Source organism: Thamnophis elegans, chromosome 2 (assembly GCF_009769535.1).
Source record: "Thamnophis elegans isolate rThaEle1 chromosome 2, rThaEle1.pri, whole genome shotgun sequence".
In the NCBI taxonomy this organism is placed as follows: Eukaryota; Metazoa; Chordata; class Lepidosauria; order Squamata; family Colubridae; genus Thamnophis; species Thamnophis elegans.
In genome coordinates this window covers 120,453,409-120,472,547 of record NC_045542.1, presented here as the reverse complement: position 1 = coordinate 120,472,547, position 19,139 = coordinate 120,453,409, and the positions used below count along the sequence as shown (strand labels likewise).

At 39.2% G+C, this 19,139-nt stretch overlaps 1 long non-coding RNA gene across 2 annotated transcripts in view; it reads left to right on the top strand.

Annotated features, from left to right (window-relative positions):
- Positions 1–18,811, top strand: part of LOC116503151 — an 87,806-nt gene extending 68,995 nt beyond the window's left edge. For both annotated transcript variants that reach the window (XR_004254661.1, XR_004254662.1), the window contains exons 2-4: positions 14,693–14,796; positions 16,242–16,402; positions 18,713–18,811. This is a non-coding gene — a long non-coding RNA (uncharacterized LOC116503151). The remainder of the gene's footprint in view (positions 1–14,692; positions 14,797–16,241; positions 16,403–18,712) is intronic.
- Positions 18,812–19,139: the final 328 nt, after the last annotated feature.

Genomic DNA, 19,139 nt, shown 5'->3' with positions numbered 1-19,139 from the left:
TTTGAACAGAGATCTTTTCAGGTGGGTAGGGGGGAGTAGAACTCCTTGGCATCAGAGCGTGTTAATAATAATATAACAAATACTAATGATCTGATTTGAAAAATCCTTTCTAAGTGAGCACCTCAAAGTCAAGAGGAATATACATGCCACATTTCATGTTTGTAGGCTTTACAGTTCTGGAGATTTCGTGATCCGGCGTGAATGGTTTTCACTTTTATATATATAGATAAACAAGCCATTTCTACAAAGATCTATCAATCTAATTGGTAAAACCCAAAATCAAAATTTCATTCTTTTCCACTTTAAGCACAAAGTTCAAAAGCGGTCTCCATGTGGAAACAAATGTAATATTCTTTTCGAGATTTCAAAGCAGCTTTAAAGAGGTTGCAACTTTTTAATCAAAGTCCTAAGAACTAAGAACTCGTGACTTAAATGTAATGTGTAATTGTTATTTTGATATTTCCTCATTTATTGTAATGTTGTTACATTATATGTTACTGAGGTGCCAGTACTGGTAGCCCTCGACTGACAATAGTTCATTTAATGACCATTTAAAGTTACAACAGCATTGAAAAAAGTGACATGACCATTTTTCACACTTACAACTGTTGTGGCATCCCCATGATCACATGATCAAAATTCAGACACTTGGCAACTGACCCATATTTATGATGGCTGCAACATCCTTGGTCATGTGATCCTGTTTTGTGACCCTCTGACAAGCAAAGTCAACAGGGAAATCAGATTCACTTAGCAACCATGTTACTAGAGCCGAGGTGGCACAGTGGTTAAATGCAGCACTGCAGGTTACTTCAGCTGACTGCAGTTCTGCAGTTCGGCTGTTCAAATCTCACTGGCTCAGGGTTGACTTAGCCTTCCATCCTTCCGAGGTGGGTAAAATGAGGACCCGGATTGTTGGGGGCAACATGCTGACTCTGTAAACTGCTTAGAGAGGGCTGAAAGACCTATGAAGCGGTATATAAGTCTAACTGCTATTGCTATTGCTATTGCTACTAACTCAACAACTGCAGTAATTCACTTAACAACTGTGGCAACTGTGTTAAAAATGGGGCAAAACTCCTTTAACAACTGCCTCACTTAGCAACAGAAATGTTGGGCTCAATTGTGGTCATAAGTCAAAGAGTACCTAAAGCCATGATGGCAAACCTATGGCACGCATACTACAGGTGGCATGTGGAGCCATATTTGCCAGCATGGCAGCCCTCAGCTTTAGCACGCATGTGCACACCAGCCAGCTAATTTTCAGCCTTCCGGAGGGCTGGGGGAGGGTGAAAACTCCCCTGGGGGAGGGGGTCATGCGCATGCATAGGTGGGTGGGGCACGCACACACAATTTTGGCACACCTTTAGAAAAAAGTCGTTACTGACCTATAGTGTTGTGTCAGCAGAGAAAAATTAACAATAAAAAGGCAAAAGTTTCAAGTCAAAAAAGCCTCAGCAGTTTTATTACTTTTTCTCATTAAAATTATAAAACCAAAAGAAGCATATAGCTATGCGAGAGACACATTTCAATATTAACCCTTGCAATCCTGCTGTTGATCAACTTGGTCAGAAAAAGATTATTTATTATATTTATATCCTGCTGCAATCCCATTAGGGACTCTCAGCTGTTCACAAATATGCACATATGATTAAAATGTCCGCGATAGGGAGAGGAATAAAAGATGGTAGAAAAACTATGAAGCAAGCAAACCCAATGCCCTTTATTACAGCTAATGATTCTTCCCCTACTGAGCTTCACAGCAAAACTGAAAGAAGTTAAAAGAAAAAAAAAGCATCACATGCCACTGTTTTTCTTTTATTCTTTGAGAGGAAAAACAGAATGTTCTGCCAGTCTGAAAGCAGGAAACTTAACGAATAAACACTTCATTCTTGGCACCTGGGGATCAGTGTTACCCCTATCCCTTCCAAAAGATATACAAGTGTGTGAGAAGACTAGCATAGGACTGTTGCTCCGTTCTTTGTAGAAACATGGTATGCCATCCCTATACGTTGCTCTGGATATGTTTTAGAAAAGCCTTACAAGGCATTGTCAGATAACAAGCAGTGCCTTTATCATTACAATTTTTTCATTATGTCCCTTTTCCAATGGTGGCTCAGTGATCTGACACCAGTTTTGCAGGAGAGGAATGAGTAACATTTTTCAGGAGGACATGAAAGTGAAAGCTGGAGAGCTATTTGCTCTCCCTAAGAACCAAAAGAACCAAATATTACCACACCTAAAAGACTCATACATTAGTATTGTGTCAATTTTTTTCCTGGAGCCTCCTTCCTCAGATGCATCAAGTGCTTTCCTCTAAAGGATCAAATAGAAATGTGCACAGCTATAAAAAAAGAAATGGTGAATAATAGGTTCAAATGAATATGAGCTGCAAGATCTGTGGCAGTGCTTAGGAAAACACATAAGATAAGGATTTAAAGTAGCACTTTCTGAATATTTTTCTTCATTAATAAATGCCGAATATCAGAAAGTTCTTTTTATCCAATGTATGTAAAACACTTTAAGTCAATTTAAATGTCTCTGTTATAATTGAGTAATGGCTTCATGTGTTGTTAAGGTAAAGGTTCCCCTCGCACATATGTGCTAGTCATTCGCGACTCTAGGGGGCGGTGCTCATCTCCATTTCAAAGCCGAAGAGCCAGCGCTGTCCGAAGGCATCTCCGTGATCATGTGGCCGGTATGACTAAATGCCAAAGGCGCACGGAATGCTGTTACCTTCCCACCAAAGGTAGTCCCTATTTTTCTACTTGTATTTTTACATGCTTTCAAACTGCTAGGTTGGCAGAAGCTGGGACAAGTAACAGGAGCTCACTTCGTTACACGATGCTAGGAATTCGAACTGCTGAATTTTCTGATTGACAAGCTCAGCATCTTAGCCACTGAGCCACCGTGTCTTTTCATGTGTTGTTACACACATGCACACACACGCACACACACATACCCCAAAGCCACTACTTTTACCCAAAATACTTTTACTTTTATCCTTTGTTGAGGAATGGCATCTGGGCAAGATTGTGCTTTATGCTGTTTATTAGTTTCCAAAGACTCAATTATTTTACTGCAATACTGTAGTTACACCATTTTAAACTAGTGAAACCAACTAAAATCTCAAAGTTTTTCCAACCATGGATTTTTTAAGCAAGGTGGTTAGGTACTATATTTTAATCTCAGACTTTTTTTCAAGAAAAAAAATTATTGGAGATTACAGTAAAAAGAATAAAAACTATAGAATACTATCTATCTATCTATCTATCTATCTATCCCTATCCCTATCCCTATCCCTATCCCTATCCCTATCCCTATCCCTATCCCTATCCCTATCCCTATCCCTATCCCTATCCCTATCCCTATCCCTATCCCTATCCCTATCCCTATGCCCATCCATCCATCCATCCATCCATCCATCCATCCATCCATCTATCTATCTATCTATCTATCTATCTATCTATCTATCTATCTATCTATCTATACACACACACACACACACACACACACACACACATAATGTGTAAAAAAGAATTTCATTCTTTCATCCCAACAAGTACACTGAAATTGTAAGTAAATTTATTGCCATTCTTAAATTATAACATGTACTCTCCTCACCTCTTAGCTTACATGTTATCTCTTAACTAAAAACAAAATCCAGAATCTTTGTCATTTATTCCTTATCAACAAAAATCCAGTAAAGGTTGTCAGGTATAACTAACTATATACTTTAACCTTGATTGAATAAACCAACCTTGTATTCCTTCCTTATACTTTTAACAATCTTAATTCTTAACAGCTTCAAATAGAGTCCCATGACAAGATATTTCTTGTCATTTTTTTTTTTTTAAAGGCTGAGTCAACCTTGAGCTGGTGAGGATTGAACTCCTGGTAGTGAACTGAATTAGCCTGCAATACTGCATTCTAACCACTGCGCCATCACGGTTCTAACCTAAAAGAAATATGTATCCATCCCTCTTTTCTGGTTTATTTGTTGTATATCTCATTTAGGCATTGAAGCCTCCTTTAGCCATCAACCTGTTTCATTTGAAAATCCAGTAAATCCTTTTCTACACCCTTCTCGTTTCTTGCCATTGTTGATTCTTGATATCAACATTCCGATTACTGTAATTTCAAATTTATCCAGAGTATCTTCTTTTTCTTCCATTGCATTCTTAACTGTCCATTTATCAATCATTTCCAAGAGTCTGGAAAACCATTTTCATAACTGCAGTTTGGCTGTTCGAATCTTACCTGGCTCAAGGTTGACTCATACTTCCATCCTTCCGAGGTGGGTAAAATGAGGACCCAAATTGTTGGGGGCCATATGCTGACTCTGTAAACTGCTTAGAGAGGGCTATAAAAGCATGGCGAAGCAGTATATAAGTTTAATGCTATTGCTATTGCTATAAACTTTCATTGTTTTTTTCATAGTTTTTAATTAGACAATTTACTGTATTGCTATTGGAAGTATTTCCTTCTCTTCTCTTGTTATCCTTTAGCTCTTTCTATTGTCCAACCTTTAAAGTCCCATTATCTTATTATTGCTAGTAAAAGGATAAGCAAAGACACTTTGTCATAAGCAGAATTCTTCCAAAGAAATTAAATTATAATTGCAAATCCATCTGAGCTTTAATCCAGGGGTGAAATCCAGCAGGTTCTGACAGGTTCTGGAGAACTTTACTGCCAATGATTTTAATTTCTCCAAAGTGACTCTGAATCACTATGATGGTTTCAGTCTTTAACCCCAGCTCTGAAAGCAAAAAAAAAAAAATTAAGTCAATATGGAGAAAATTAAACACATGATAGAAACACTGCCCACCCACCCACTCCTGCAGTGCTGAAATACTTGACTATGAATGTGAGAGATGGGATCTTTCAGATTATAAAACTCAGCAAGTCATTTAAGGACTAACTAAAGTCTCTTGCATCCCGCCATAAAAGAAGCTATGGCGATTTGTGAATACATTTTATACTACAGCAACATACCTTTGCCCATTCATACCTTGTCTCAGGCCCAGGCACCAAGCAGGTTGACCAGCTTGTTGTTGTTGTTGCAACAAATGAATCTACAACCATATCCATGAAAATGTAGAGATGTCTTGAATGCTACATTGGATCGTGCAAGATAGTATCAAGTGGGATCCTGCATCTATGGGAAGGAAGAGGAGGAGGAGAGAGAGAGAGAGAGAGAGAGAGAGAGGGAGGGAGGAAGGAAGGAAGGAGGGAGGATTAAAAAATTAACCATCCCAGATGCAGAAGTATCTGATAATTTGTACAAAGAAAAAGATGGATCTAACAGACCGTATTGCATTGGCGATATTTTATAAAATGTTGTGCAAGCGTTAGTCATAATCCATGCAGCTACATATATACCAAGATGTTGCCCCAGCAATTGTACAAGTGTTGTGCTCATGTGCTGTCTGAAATACTGTGGAAAACATGGGGTGACAGTTTGAATAAACTAAAGTATGACATTGATTTCAGTTCTCCTTGCAGTCAAAAGAGGGCCCATACTAGCAAGCTTCTTGAGATGCCGGGCATGGTGCCAGTTTTCTTGCTAATGTGCATCCTGAAAAGTTGTGCAAACCTTGGGCAAGAATATGAAGAAAAAGCATTTCTTCATAAAGAAACAACAACAGGGTTGGGGAACCTTTTCCTGCTGAGGTTAGCATTTCCTTGGAGGTGACATATTGATACTTGCTACTTGCTATTGATGAGCAAACCGTAGCCAGTGATCAACAGATTGTGAGTTTATGGTCAATCACTCCCTTATCTCTCTTTTGCTGATGCTTCTTCTCTGTCCTGTGAGCTCTGAGGGAGGGAATGCCATTTTGTCAGATGTTGGAACCAACTGAGCAGAGAGGTTTCCAAATCAGTCTGTTGGGAACTTATTGCTGTGAGTTTATCATTCTATAACTGGCAAATTAATTTTATTTTGATTTAGAAAAGACATTCTTAATTTCATTTAGAATACTACAGTACATTACACTTTCTGAATCATCATCATCATCATGGTGATGTTGGAAGAAATGTCCGTCTGGGTTCAGTTCCAAGTGGGGAGAAAGACACTGGAAATACGTAGGCTGCTTGGAAAGATGGTTTAATGGTGAAGCACATGTGATTCTGGGTAGCTGACCACATGGAGTGGAGAGAGAGTGTTATTTATACTCTATCTTGGGCTTTGAACTTGAGCTTCCTGTTCCTGTGGCAAGGGCAGATAGTCTATTGGCTGTCAGACTCCGAGGGGGCTATGCAGGGGGTCACAACTGAGGTTGTCTGAATTAAGGTTGGTTGAACCTTGCTGGGTGATGTAATGTCCCCAGGTGATTTTGCAATGCAGTGAGCCCTACTGCTAGATGGGTAGAGGGCTAATCCTGTTATGTCCTGAGAGCCATGTCTTAATCCCATCACCCTGGAGCTGAAGTTCTAATTGTCTTGTAGATAGGCTGGCCCAGTCTTAATGTGTACCAAATATCTGCTGGAGGCAGGGAGTTGCAGGGAGCTGCTCTTTGTCTTTAAATACATTTCTCCTTTTCTCATTCAGGGAAATCTAATATTCTGCCTTTTTAATATTTCCTAGAATCTTTCGTTCTTTTAGGAGAGGACTGGGTGCTAACTTTCCAGAGTAACAAGGGCCAAACATCTTAATTAGTTAGCTAAAATGTATTGGGATATGATAATATGATGTGATAAGGTGCTGGTTACTTTTAAGGCCCTTCATGGCAAGAGATCAAGTTGGTTGAGGAAGTGTCTCCTCCCAATGAGATTGGCTCATCCCACTTGCTCTGGCAGAAAAGGCCTGCTGTGAACTCTTCAGTCAAGGAATTTCAGATTGAAGTCTAGGAAAAGAGCCTTCTGTCCCCTCACCCTCTGGAATATCTTGGCACTGGAGGTGTTATCCATCTCCACTCTTCTGCCCTTCTGGAAGGGCCTTAAAACCTGGCTCTACTGATTGGCCTAGTGCCCTGAAAGAGGCCATCCATGCTAAAGGTGGTTGGTGGAATGAAAGATAAAATCTCACCCCACATCATTTTGTCCAGGGGTGGGTCCCGGCAGGCACTACCGCCAGTTCACACATGCAGTGTCTGCATGTGCAGTGCAGTTAAAATTGTTTTGCGCATGCACAGAATCAAAAAAGAGGATGGCAGCACCCAAGGCGCTGCCTGGAGAACCAGTTCTGGGGCATGGCAGGCTTGGGTCACTACCGATTCTAGTCACCCAGGTCGCCAAACGACTACTGGTTCAGCCAAAACTGATCTAAACCGGTAGGAACCCACCACTGATTTTGTCCTCGGTTTTTAGCCTTTATTTGATTGTTCTTAATATTAATGTTTTTATATTTTATATGTTTATGGCATTGTAAACTACCCACATTGGCTGGTGAAATGGGCAGCATATAAAGTTAACTAACAAACAAACAATACAGCAAACAATCTTATGCAAGAAGAATTTGCTTCCAAAAACACAAGACAAGGCAACATGTATATCTGTGTATTTTAAAAGTCAGTCTTTCAGATTGCGTTTGTAATTAGTCCCATATTGCAGCCATAGAGCCATACTCTCAAACTGGCTATAATAATAACAAATACTGGTGGTAACAATGGACTTTGCCAAACAAAATTATTGTTATTACACATGAAATTCAGGGGAGAAAATAATGAAGCAGAAAAATTAGACTAGGTTTTAAAACACAATGTCTTTCTTAATTTTGTTGCTTTTTTATTACACGCATTTTCCATTCATTACCTTCATACTGAAATCACTGATATATAAATTGCTTTTTAATCAAGCATGCAAAAGTTAATTCGGCAACAATGTTAACTTATAACACAGGAAATTTTTAATGAGGAATTCTCCCTTAGACACAGTGGTGCCAACTGTTCAGCTATTTGAGGAAAAGTGTCTACTGAGTGATTGGGTAAGAATAACAATATGATAACAGTCCCAAAGAGTGCTCAGTGAGAAGTAATGTGGATTAGCTACATTGATTGCACATTGGTTATTTCAATGGAGTCTTGGGCTTCAGTGTGTATATTGCATTCTTCGGGGGGAAAAATGCTCTGTGAAAGTACCAATTCAGCTTCCTTGCTGGATCTTGAAAGAAGTCCTAGATTGAAGGCAATGTATAATCCAGAGATCAATAAAAGCTGGTTCTGTAGTAGAAAGATTTTGCTCTCTGTAATCTAGCTCGTTGACCAGAAAAAATGTATAAAATGGGGATGAGTCTCAGACAGTGGTGGGTTCCGAATTCTGTTCCAACTGGTACAGTTAGAATGGCCCCGGCATCATCCACATGGACGCGTGCAGCACACATGCATCGTACTTGCCTGCGATGCTTCCACAAGCCTCCGCCACATTCCAGCTGCTTGGTGGAGCATTGTGCAGCTCCATAAGTGCCATGCACTTGTGCGGAAGCGCCAAAGGCTTAAAGGACAGGTAAGGAACTTTCCCTCTGGGGTACCGCATTGGAATAGTGCCCGGTGCTCTGGGCAGGCTCCGGTATGCCCGTACCGGGGCGTACTACCTGCAACCCACCACTGCTCTCAGACTAATTCCATACGTTCATTTCACAAACTAACTTATTCCCCATAGCTTTCTAGTCAGAAAAGAAATAACAGGGTGCCTCAAGGGAGTATCAGACAGAGAATGGGTGTCATGTATATTTTTGCCTCTAGTCATGCCACTGATTACCTTGAGAAAATGAAGTTCAGTACAGAAAGAAGATTGTCCATACAATGTAAAAGTTAGATCCCTTATCTTGTTAATGTGCTTAACATGCATGATAAACAGATGAATAGTTCCAGAAATCTCCAGGAATTTAAATGTTATTTTAATATGCAGAGTCGTAGCTAAAAGACAGGATAGCAGCTTATTCAGAACTTTTTGTGAAAAGTAAGCTTTCTATAAAGTTTAGATCGAAGTATAGAGCAATGTTTCTCAACCTTGGGCACTTGAAGATATGTGGACTTCAATTCCCAGAGGAGTCTGGGAATAAGAATCTATACATCTTCAACGGGTCAAGGTTGTGAAATATTGGTATAGAGCAGGGATGTCAAACTTAAGGCCCAGGGGCCAGATTCAGCTCAGGGGGTGCTTAGATCTGGCCTGTGGGGCCACCCTGGAAATAGCGAAGGACTGGCCCACAGTGTGCCTCTGTCAGTGAAAACGAAACTCACAAGGGCTGCCTGCCCAAACTCCATTTTTGTTGGCAGAGGGTTGCAGGAGGCCATCCCAGCCATAAACAGAGCTTGGGAGCCCATTTTCGCTGGCAGAGCACTCGGGCTCTCGACATGAGTGATGTTAAGCTCACCACGCAGAGAGTGGGCCATGCCCACCCTCTGAGGTCAAACACAACCCTCATGTGGCCCTCAATGAAATTGAGTTTGACACTTCTGGTATAGAGGGTAGGTAAATAAAACCAATGAGTATGGTTTAGATCAGAAGTCTTCAAACGTTTTGCAAGGAGGGCTAGATTTGTTGAGGTGAAAATGTGTGGGGCTGACCATTCAACCTGACACTCTTTGAATCATTAACATAAAATGCAAATGAGCTATTTTATGAAAGACTAAACAAATAACTCCAGCATGGCAAAGAGGTTGCGGGCCGCTTGAAATTTGAAAACGGGCTGCAATTGGCCCCCGGGAAGGACTTTGGACATGCCTGGTTTAGATTGAGTAAAATAATACTTGTGTGAGAAAGCGTTTAGTCTTTTCATGTAAAGTATCTTCATTCATTTCAATAAGACTAGGACATCAAGTGGCTTGTCACCCATGGAGGCATCTGGGAATATGCCAGTCCCTATTTCTGTCTCCTACACACAAACATATAGGCACATTTTGATGGGAACACTTCCTGGAAATAAATATCAAAACCAAACGGGCAGAGCAAATTTGCCTTTGAATGATAGCTTCCCTCAAGAAGCCTCTTGATTAAGTAGGAAACTTGAATATTTTCAGCACTTAACATTCCTTTCTATGTGGAGAGCTCCCTAGAGAAGCAGTTGTGACATAGCACAATATTTGTGTAGGAGCCAAAGATTTGTACAGGACGTATTCTCATATGTCATTCACTAACATATCATCTGTGTTCTAAGAAAGGAGAAGGATTAAGGTTTCATATTATTTAGCTATGTGAACAATAATACAGGCAGACCAAATGCCTGTGTTTCATAGTGGGCAAAGAAGTCTAAAATACACTAAATGACCTACCATGGTCAGACCTTGCCTGTTTGTGTAGTGATTATTTGTTTGTTTGTTTCTTTATTTGTGTTTGTTTGTTTCTTTGTTCATTCATTCATTCATTTATTGAATTCATAGGCCACCATCTCACCAATCAAAGTGTCTCTTCACCATGTTTATTCAAAAGTAAAATATAACAAAAATCAATATTGGAGTTGGGTTGGCATTCAAATTTTCTATGTTTATTTGTTCTATTTCATTCAGATATAAAGGATGGGTATAACAATTTCAAATTCTACTTGGGTTTTTGTGTGTGTGTTAACCAGAAAGCATTTGGTGGAGAACATTGAATATTTTGTTCATGGAAGAAAAATTAAATTGACTTAGGTCAAATTCATTTGAATGGCAAGCAAAACAAATATTTAAAAAAAATTGTAAGGGCAGGGTAACTGCCAATGGCTTTCATAGAAACACCACATTCCTGAAAGATACTCTGTGCCAAATTAACCTATGGTTATTTGATATTTTTTATCTAAAAAAGGGAATAAAAAAACAATAAAATCCATTTTGCAACAATAACTCTTGTACTACCATCAGAAATTCTAATGCATTCTGAGATTGAAGCAGTAAAACAGAGGAAGAACATTTATGAGAAATTGGAGGATAGACTGCAGTCAATATTTATTCAAGCACTGGTGAAATCCCTCTCAAACGGGAGATGCTTAGCCTTTGTAGAGCAGGTCAGCTCAACTTAGATGGTTTCTTTTCAGTCAATAAGCATTGAGCTTCAAGATGTTTCCCTAGGAAGATGGAATATTCCCCTCCCACCAAATGATCGTTATCATATCCAGAAAAAACTCATCCCTCTCCTGCTAACCCTTATCATAATAGATCAGATGAACAGCAGTTATTCCAAGTAGAAACAATAAGAATTCACTCACTTATTCACTCCCTCCTGCACACACGTACAAACACACGATTTTAAATAAGAAAGTTGTCAATGGTAATTATATTACTAGCCTGCATAATTGCAGATGATCTATTGTTAACACCATTAAATTTTGAACTTAATGAACTGACAAAAGAAATAATGTACCATGTGAATGAACTTGTTACAGAATTTTCAAACCAGTATCCTCCAAATCTGATTAAATTCAGTTCTCATATTCACAATACCTCAAAGGTACTATTTTGGGACAGATGTATGAAATAGATATAATAATGAAATGAGACAGCCATAGTTTTTCAGGGCAGTATTGTTTTTTCCCTTTTTATGTTCTCACGAGTCTTGCAAGTTGAGCTAGGATGAGAGATAATAATTCACACAATTATCACCTACACCCAATTATCTACAGCTACAAGGTTGTAGCTGTAGATAATTCACTCATTTGATGACTGAGTGAACAGCACCATTCTAACCATAACATACATTTTCCCTCACCTGTTATCTTACAATACGTTGGAAGGTACATAATTCAATACATTTGTACTCCCATCTTTGGCCTGAACCTCTAGCATAGTCTTGGAATTATGATAATTCTTTTCCCAACAAATCTGCAAAGCACCAGGTTGAGACATTAGGTCATGTCTATTGATTTTACCAACCTTCTTTGCTATTGTAGTCCTAAACCTAATTATGTGTAAAGTTGATTCCAAGTTGGAAATTTGGGTCAACTTAAGAACATTCTGTAGAGGCTGGCCACTTTAGTAGTGATTTTCCAGATGTTCAGTCTGAACTATTGGCAACTGTGACTTTGGATGATTATGCTGTAGTGCTGTCCCAACAAAGTTAAATACAAACAAAACACATACACACCTAAAGTGTCACAATTCAACTATACATAGGCCCAGCAACCAGCTTAAAATGAGAAATGGTTGGTGGCCCATATTCATTTCAGCGAAACCTGCCAATCTGAATATTCCCAATTGTCTCTAGAGTTGAAAAGAGATGAAGATTTCCGTTAGTGGAATTCCCACCCTCTAAATCCTGGGATTTCTCATCTATCCTCTTCAGCCACAGCCATTCTGTAACTTTCAGCTGCTCCAAGGGGTGGGTCTGCCACTCTCTCTCTCTCTCTCCCTGTAGGTGGGTTAATTATTGTTGTTGTTTTCCTTTGTTGAACAAAACAAATGCAAAGAGGGAATTACAAGGGTGGACCAAGATATCATATGGTGTATTCTCATTGGCAAGTGAAGAGATTGCTGGTAAGTTCAGGGAAGCGATAAAAGGCGCCAATGAGGACAATTTCACAGCAATATGAAAGTGATACAAGGGCTTCTGGAAGTGCCCAGAGCTTGTGCTAGAAGAGCAAACATCAGCTATTTCCACAAGATGCTTGGCAGTCCAGGAGGCGAAGTGCATCATCCTAGAATAGCCAACAATACATTAATGTGTTTTGACCGCACTGAAGCTATTTGTCTGATCAGGGGACACAGATCAGCACTGCCATGTATGCTTAATGAATAAAGCTTATAATAATAAAGCATCTTTCTGTCTTTGAGTCCCATGTTTTGCTCTCGCTATCTGGAAAGTGAACTCTAATAAACCATGAGAATTATTTCTAAGTCAACAAAAACAGGATTGAAACCCTGACTTGTTTAGTGACATCGTGTTGATAACTCTGGCAGCACCAGACGGCCCAGTAAGGCTAAAGCTAATGGCCCAGCGCTGCTGCCTTTTGCTATTGCATGTTGATGGCCAAGTCCAGACGCCTTGTGCCTCCAGTAGCAAGTCCACTGACATATCAAATCTCCAGCTATCTAATTTATCTATTTATCTACAGTGGCTTTTTATGGGCTAGAGAAACAAAAGGATGAGGACTGCCTCCTGACAGTGTTCATGGTGTGTGTTTTTGTGTGTGTGTGTGTGCGTGCGTGTGTTTGGTTATGTGTGTGTCTTCCACACACACATAACCAAACACACGCACGCACACATACAGATACAGATTTACTACCAAGTTAGTTCTACTACTAAAAATAAATTAGAAGAATTGGCAGCCTTAACAACACTAATAACAGTAGGACAAAATGACAAGAAAAGTTCATCTAAGCACACACACATGGCTTAGATCCTCATTTTTACTAAGTAAATAAAACAGAAGTTTGTTCTCAAGGAATAGTAGGCTTTGCTGCTTTTGTTTTCCTGTTTAATCATATCCATTCTCCACTACCATCACCATCACCACCCCAGCAGTAGGAGAGTCTAAAAGCTTCATATCTCTGCTGGTTGGTAGATCCTCATTTCTAGCAATTTGCCTGGGGAAAGTGGTAGAGTAAGAAAAACTAGCAGACAATGTGGAGGGGAAAGACATGGGAGAAAATGGGAGTTGGTAGAAATTCCCCTTTCGATGAATAGAAAAATCAGCTTAAAGTCTAATCCCTTCTTTATCGCATCCTATTTATATCCTGCCCTTTCCCCAAGCGGCTCAAGGCGTGCCACACAAAAGACACATGAGGTAGGGAAGGCTAATGGGAGAGAGGCATTTGTGGAAGACAATACAGTAAGCTTTGTGGATAGGCATGGGATTCCTGTTGGAATGTGAATCCATCAGTTGTTCCATGGAAAAACATCCAGAAGTCCATCTACTTTCTAATAATCTACAAAATGCTGTTTCCATAGCAATCCTCCACAGTGGGTCTGTGGAGGGAATTCTCCTGTTTCTATTGTCCTTGACTTCTATCCTGACCAATTCACATATTGGAATGGGCTTGTTGTTTAGAATAGATATCTAGGTTGTGTCAGCTCCTTCCTATAGTAAGGGGCACATATTTTAGCTTCCCCGTTCTTTGCTCTTTCTAAAAGCAGCTAGATACCATTATATGTTGGGTGGGGGGGGGGTCTTTTATATCTCACTTGACATGCTTTCTCTTGTGTTCCTTGAGTATTGTGTTACTTCTAAGCTGATGTGATGGCTTGAGTTGCTGACTTTATAATGAATATGAAAACAGAGTTGGAGATGATCCAACATAGTGGACATAGATAGGCAATTGACATTCCCTTTACCCTTGAATTACCCTATTAATAAAATATATGAGACTATATGCTGCTTTAAATTAGTCTGCTTCCAAGAAAGTTTCCAGCTTTCACTCATGCTTTATATTTGGGGAAAAAAATTGTGCCATTAAACTTCAAGTGGTCTTCTGGCTGTGGAACATGGGCACTGAAGGACCAAAGCTGCTTTCTCCAGTACCTCCATTCTGCTCTAAGTAATGTCAAATGGCATGAATTGGATAGATTTGAGTCATGGACCACTTTAATCCATAATTCAAATGGTGCATTTCATGGCACTTAAGGAAAAAAACAAATCAAGGTATTGAAAACCTTTGTTTCAGCAAGCAACTAAAATCAAGAGCAGAATGTGGTCCATTAAACATGCATGACAATAACAAAGTGGGTAAAAGAGGAATGGAAGAGTGATAGAAACAATAATGGATTTATAAAAATAATAAATGTAGGGTAAGAATCTAATAAATAAATAAGAAATCATCTTTGTCTCTCATTTCAGGACTGGCTACAAACAGCAGCATCCTGCATTCTGGTTTCACTGCTCCTAGACACACAGTTGCAAGCATGGCTGAAGAAATCCAAAGGTTGAAAAGCAGAAAATAAGTTGGTATTTTCATATGCTCTCCGATATGAAAATCTATCAAAATGTTTGCTATGGAAAACCATTAAATATGTAGTCTCCCCTTTACACTTGTAAAGATACAAATAGCATTTGATATATATTCAATGATCTGGAACATTGTATATGTGATTCAGCTCCAAAACTCAGCAGAATAAAGTTTCTCAAACTCAGTCATAACTGGGCAAATTGATGGATCTCCTCATTCAAAAGGAAATGTACAGTTGCTTAATAAATGATGGTTATGAGTTATATTCTGATATATTTTTTCTAAACAGCACCCGATAGAGCAGTCTTCTTCAGCAATATGCCAGCAGCACTCAACTAAGGGTCCATAACAGTTTCCCATTAGGAATTCATTTGGCTCTTGCCCTAGCATTCTTCTGGACCTTGGCTACTATAAAACTCTTTTCTTGTCATGTTGACTAGGGCTGACACCACATTTCTCATTAGTATTATTTTATTATTCTACTGATGCTATTTTATTGATTTTATACTTAAATGGGATTTTATTTTACATTATCTCTACTGCAATCTGCCCTGCATCAGTTAAATTTGGCAATACAGAGATGTAATGAAGAAATATTCTTAATAAGAAGATTTATTTATTATTTGTTATAAAACAATAATAAAAGAATAATAGAACAACTTCTACCCCAAAAAATGATGCTATAGGGTACTGCACACGAGAACAACAATAGGACAGTTTCCCCCCGAATGCCATCACTTTGCTAAACAACTAATTCCTACAACACTGTCAATTTATTTACTAAAACTGTATTACTATTATTCTTCTCATCCTTCCTAATACCTATCTCTTCCCACTTATGACTATAACCATGTTGCTTGTATCTTTACCATTTATATTGTTTTGTTTCCTAGTATGATTTGATTGCTTATTAATAACCTATGAATATCACTAAGTGTTGTATCTTATGATTCTTGATGAATGTATTCTATTTTATTTTTCTTTATGTACACTGAGAGCATATGCACCAAAGACAAATTCCTTGTGTGTCCAATCACACTTGGCCAGTAAAGAATTCTATTCTGTTCTGTTCTGTTCTGTTCTGTTCTATTCTATTCTATTCTATTCATCATTCTCATTGGAAGTATGGAAGGGAAGAATATCTCAGTTCTCTAACATGCTGGCTTACTATAAGAGAAGGGCAAGAAATGAGCAAAATTGATGTAATGAACGATGCTTAAATCACTTTGTTCTATACATAGAAGCACAGCTCCAAGAGCCCTAAGGAAAACTGACTTCCAAATATAGACTCTTATAATATTTTAAGGCCAGTTGGAAAAACTGACCGCGTTCATTTTATATAAAATTAAAATAAGGGATCTGATACCATCTGGCTAGTGGGTTGATTGCAATTCTTTGTGTAGCCTTAATTCCTTACAAATGTGAAAATGTTTTGTTCAGGATTGACTCAGAAATTAATGACCTTGCCAAGCTGGAAAGCCCGGGAATATTTGGTTCAGATGGTCTCCTTGGCAACCAATTTAGATGTCACATTCGCCTGCGCCTGTTCCTTGGAGAGATAACCAGGATAAAAATACAGTCTCCAGATCATATGCTTTGGGGTAAGTCCGTGGGGCATCTCAGGCAATGCTGAAAGAATACTGTGTCCAAAAGGTCATTGCCCTTTAAGACCAGTTTCCGGATGCAATGTTTTAAATCATCCTTTGCTTTTAAACCAGAATCGCATTCCACAAGAGTTTTATTTTAAAAAATTCTCCGACTGCTTCAAATAACAGATTTTATGACCACTCTGAGCCACAAGGAACTGTTGTTTATTTCCAGGCTTCCCACCCACACGGGTTTGCATTAGGTTTTTTTTTAAAAAAAGGATAGTTTTGATGGGCTCTCAATGACATTCTCTGTGCACATAGTGAAAAGGGAGTTAATAGCATTCCTCAGCGAACACTAAAAATGCTCAAGCGAGAGCTCTGCTTATTCCAGAGATTTGATCAGAGACAGAAACTGCAATTCCACATGGAATACAGCTTTAGTTAGAGCCTCAGCTGTTATTAAATAAAAGCTGCAAGAGTAAATGGTCAAAAGTAATAGCCCTGTTCAGATAATTTGTGTCCAATTGTAATGCTTCTGGCTGTTCCTCTTCTTCCCTTCCCTCTGTTTGAATTCATTGTTCCTTTCCTCGTGATATCTCATTACAGGTAATCCTCAACTTACAACCATTCATTTAATGACAGTTCAAAGTTACAAAGCACTTTAAAAAGTGACTTATGAACATTTTTTCCATACCATTGCAGTATCCCCATACTCATATGAACAAAATTCGGATGCTGGGCAACGGACACATATTTATGACCATTGAAGTGTCCCAGGATCATGCGGTCCCCTTTTGCGACCTACTGACAAGCTAAGTCAGTGGGGAAACATGTTAGCAACTTAACAACTGCGATTTAACTGCGTTAAGCGATTCACTTAACAATTGTGGCAAGAAAGATCGTAAAATGAGGCAAAACTCACTTAACAATAGTCACATACATTTTGGGCTCAATTATGGTCGCAAATTTACCTGTACATAGAATTTGGCACATGTTAAAGAATTGTTCAGGAAGTAAATCTTATCTGTCTGTCAGATCCTGACAGCACTGAGCTCCTTATGCCTTTCTTGCCCCTGGGACAAATAGGATCATAGAGAGCGAAAAGGTTCTGAGAGAAAAGGTCTTTCTAGGCTACTATGAGGGAAGAATGCTCTTGCCTGTTCTCATGGAAATTGGTAAACAATCACTTAATGAACTACAAGAAGTTTGAAAATAATTGTTTTCAAAGATGCCTGAAGATACTTTGTTCTCAATGCTATATTAAAACTGGAATTTTTGCACTCGGCATCAGAAGCACCAAGGTACTTCCAGGCAGGGGTGGGCTTCAAAAATTTTAGCAAGGGGTTCTCTGCTCGGTTGCTGGGTGGGCATGGCCATGGTGGGTGTGACCTATTCAGCCTCCTACACCATGATAGGGGGCTGTTTTTGCCCTCCCCGGGCTCCGGAGGTTTTCTTCGTGCCTCCAGGAGGGCAAAAACAGGCTCCGGAGGCCCTCTGAAGGCTTGAAACAGCCTTCCTGAAATTCCAGTATGCCCTTTTTTTGCCCTCCCCAAGCCTCTGTGCGTGCTCTGTACTTACCTGCATCCAAAATGGGCCATGTGGGGACTCCTGGGAGGGGAGGGGTTGGTAGGGCCAGCCAAGAGTGGGATTTCCACTCCAAAGTGCATAGAATCTTAGCTAAAGGTTGTCCCGAACCCTTGCAGCCCGCCCCTGCTTCCAGGTTGAAAGTATTAACTTGTGACATCACCATTGTCCTGCAGACACCTAGTTGGGGGCTACTTTCATGTCCCCAGGAGGAGCTGGAGTGAAGGATGGGAGTTCAACCATGCTCTACAAGAGCTCTTGGATCTTGAACATGGGCTGGCTAACCTCCTGCCCACCATTCCAACAACTTGATCCTTTAAAACTGAAATTATTATGCACTTAATAATTGAGAAGTGTTGTGATTTTTAAGCTTCAAGCCTCCCTATCTGGAAAGTGAACTTTCCAATAAATAGTGAGAATAAACAAAAATAGGATTATGATGTAAAGGTGAGCTTGGATTCAAAACCCAAATGAGGCAAACAAATATTAAAATATTAAAACCGCTGTATTTATAAAAGACAATAACTATTGGTTGTGGGTAGAATCATCAGTTTCTCTAAGTGATCAATCCTTTTTGGCTTAATTTCCTCCCCTAGAATTTCTTGCAACATGTTGATCAGAAAGGATTAATCAATACATATCTATTACAACACCTCTTGTTAAGAATTTTTAATAGATTTAAAAGATTTTTAATAGAGCACAATTACCCTCTGAAGCTGTTTATTTTTCCTGAAACAGAACTACAAAACTGAATTACTTCCTGCAAGTTGATGAATACATCATAATGGCTTACTGTTTGTGTGAATAATCTTGAATTATGCTCTTTGTAGTGTTGGTATATTTTGCAGAGCTCCTAATAAATACATAAATGAACATTAATCTTCTAATGTGACAGCCCTGGTTTTTTTTTGTTGTTGTTCATGGAGACAATGGAATATTTGTAGGAGATTATAAAATGGCTGGACAAAGAATATACTGGATTTAAAAGTCTGAGTTTCATGTGTTTATGTGTCAGAGAGCAGCCTTTTTTATAGACAATCTAGAGTTCATAGCAGGAGAACATAAGTTTCCCTAGTCCAAGGGCAAGATACATCACTATTCCTAAACTAATGTTGTCCCAAGTCAGACTGAAGGAGTTAGCAAGTTTTAGAAGTAGCCTAGGATC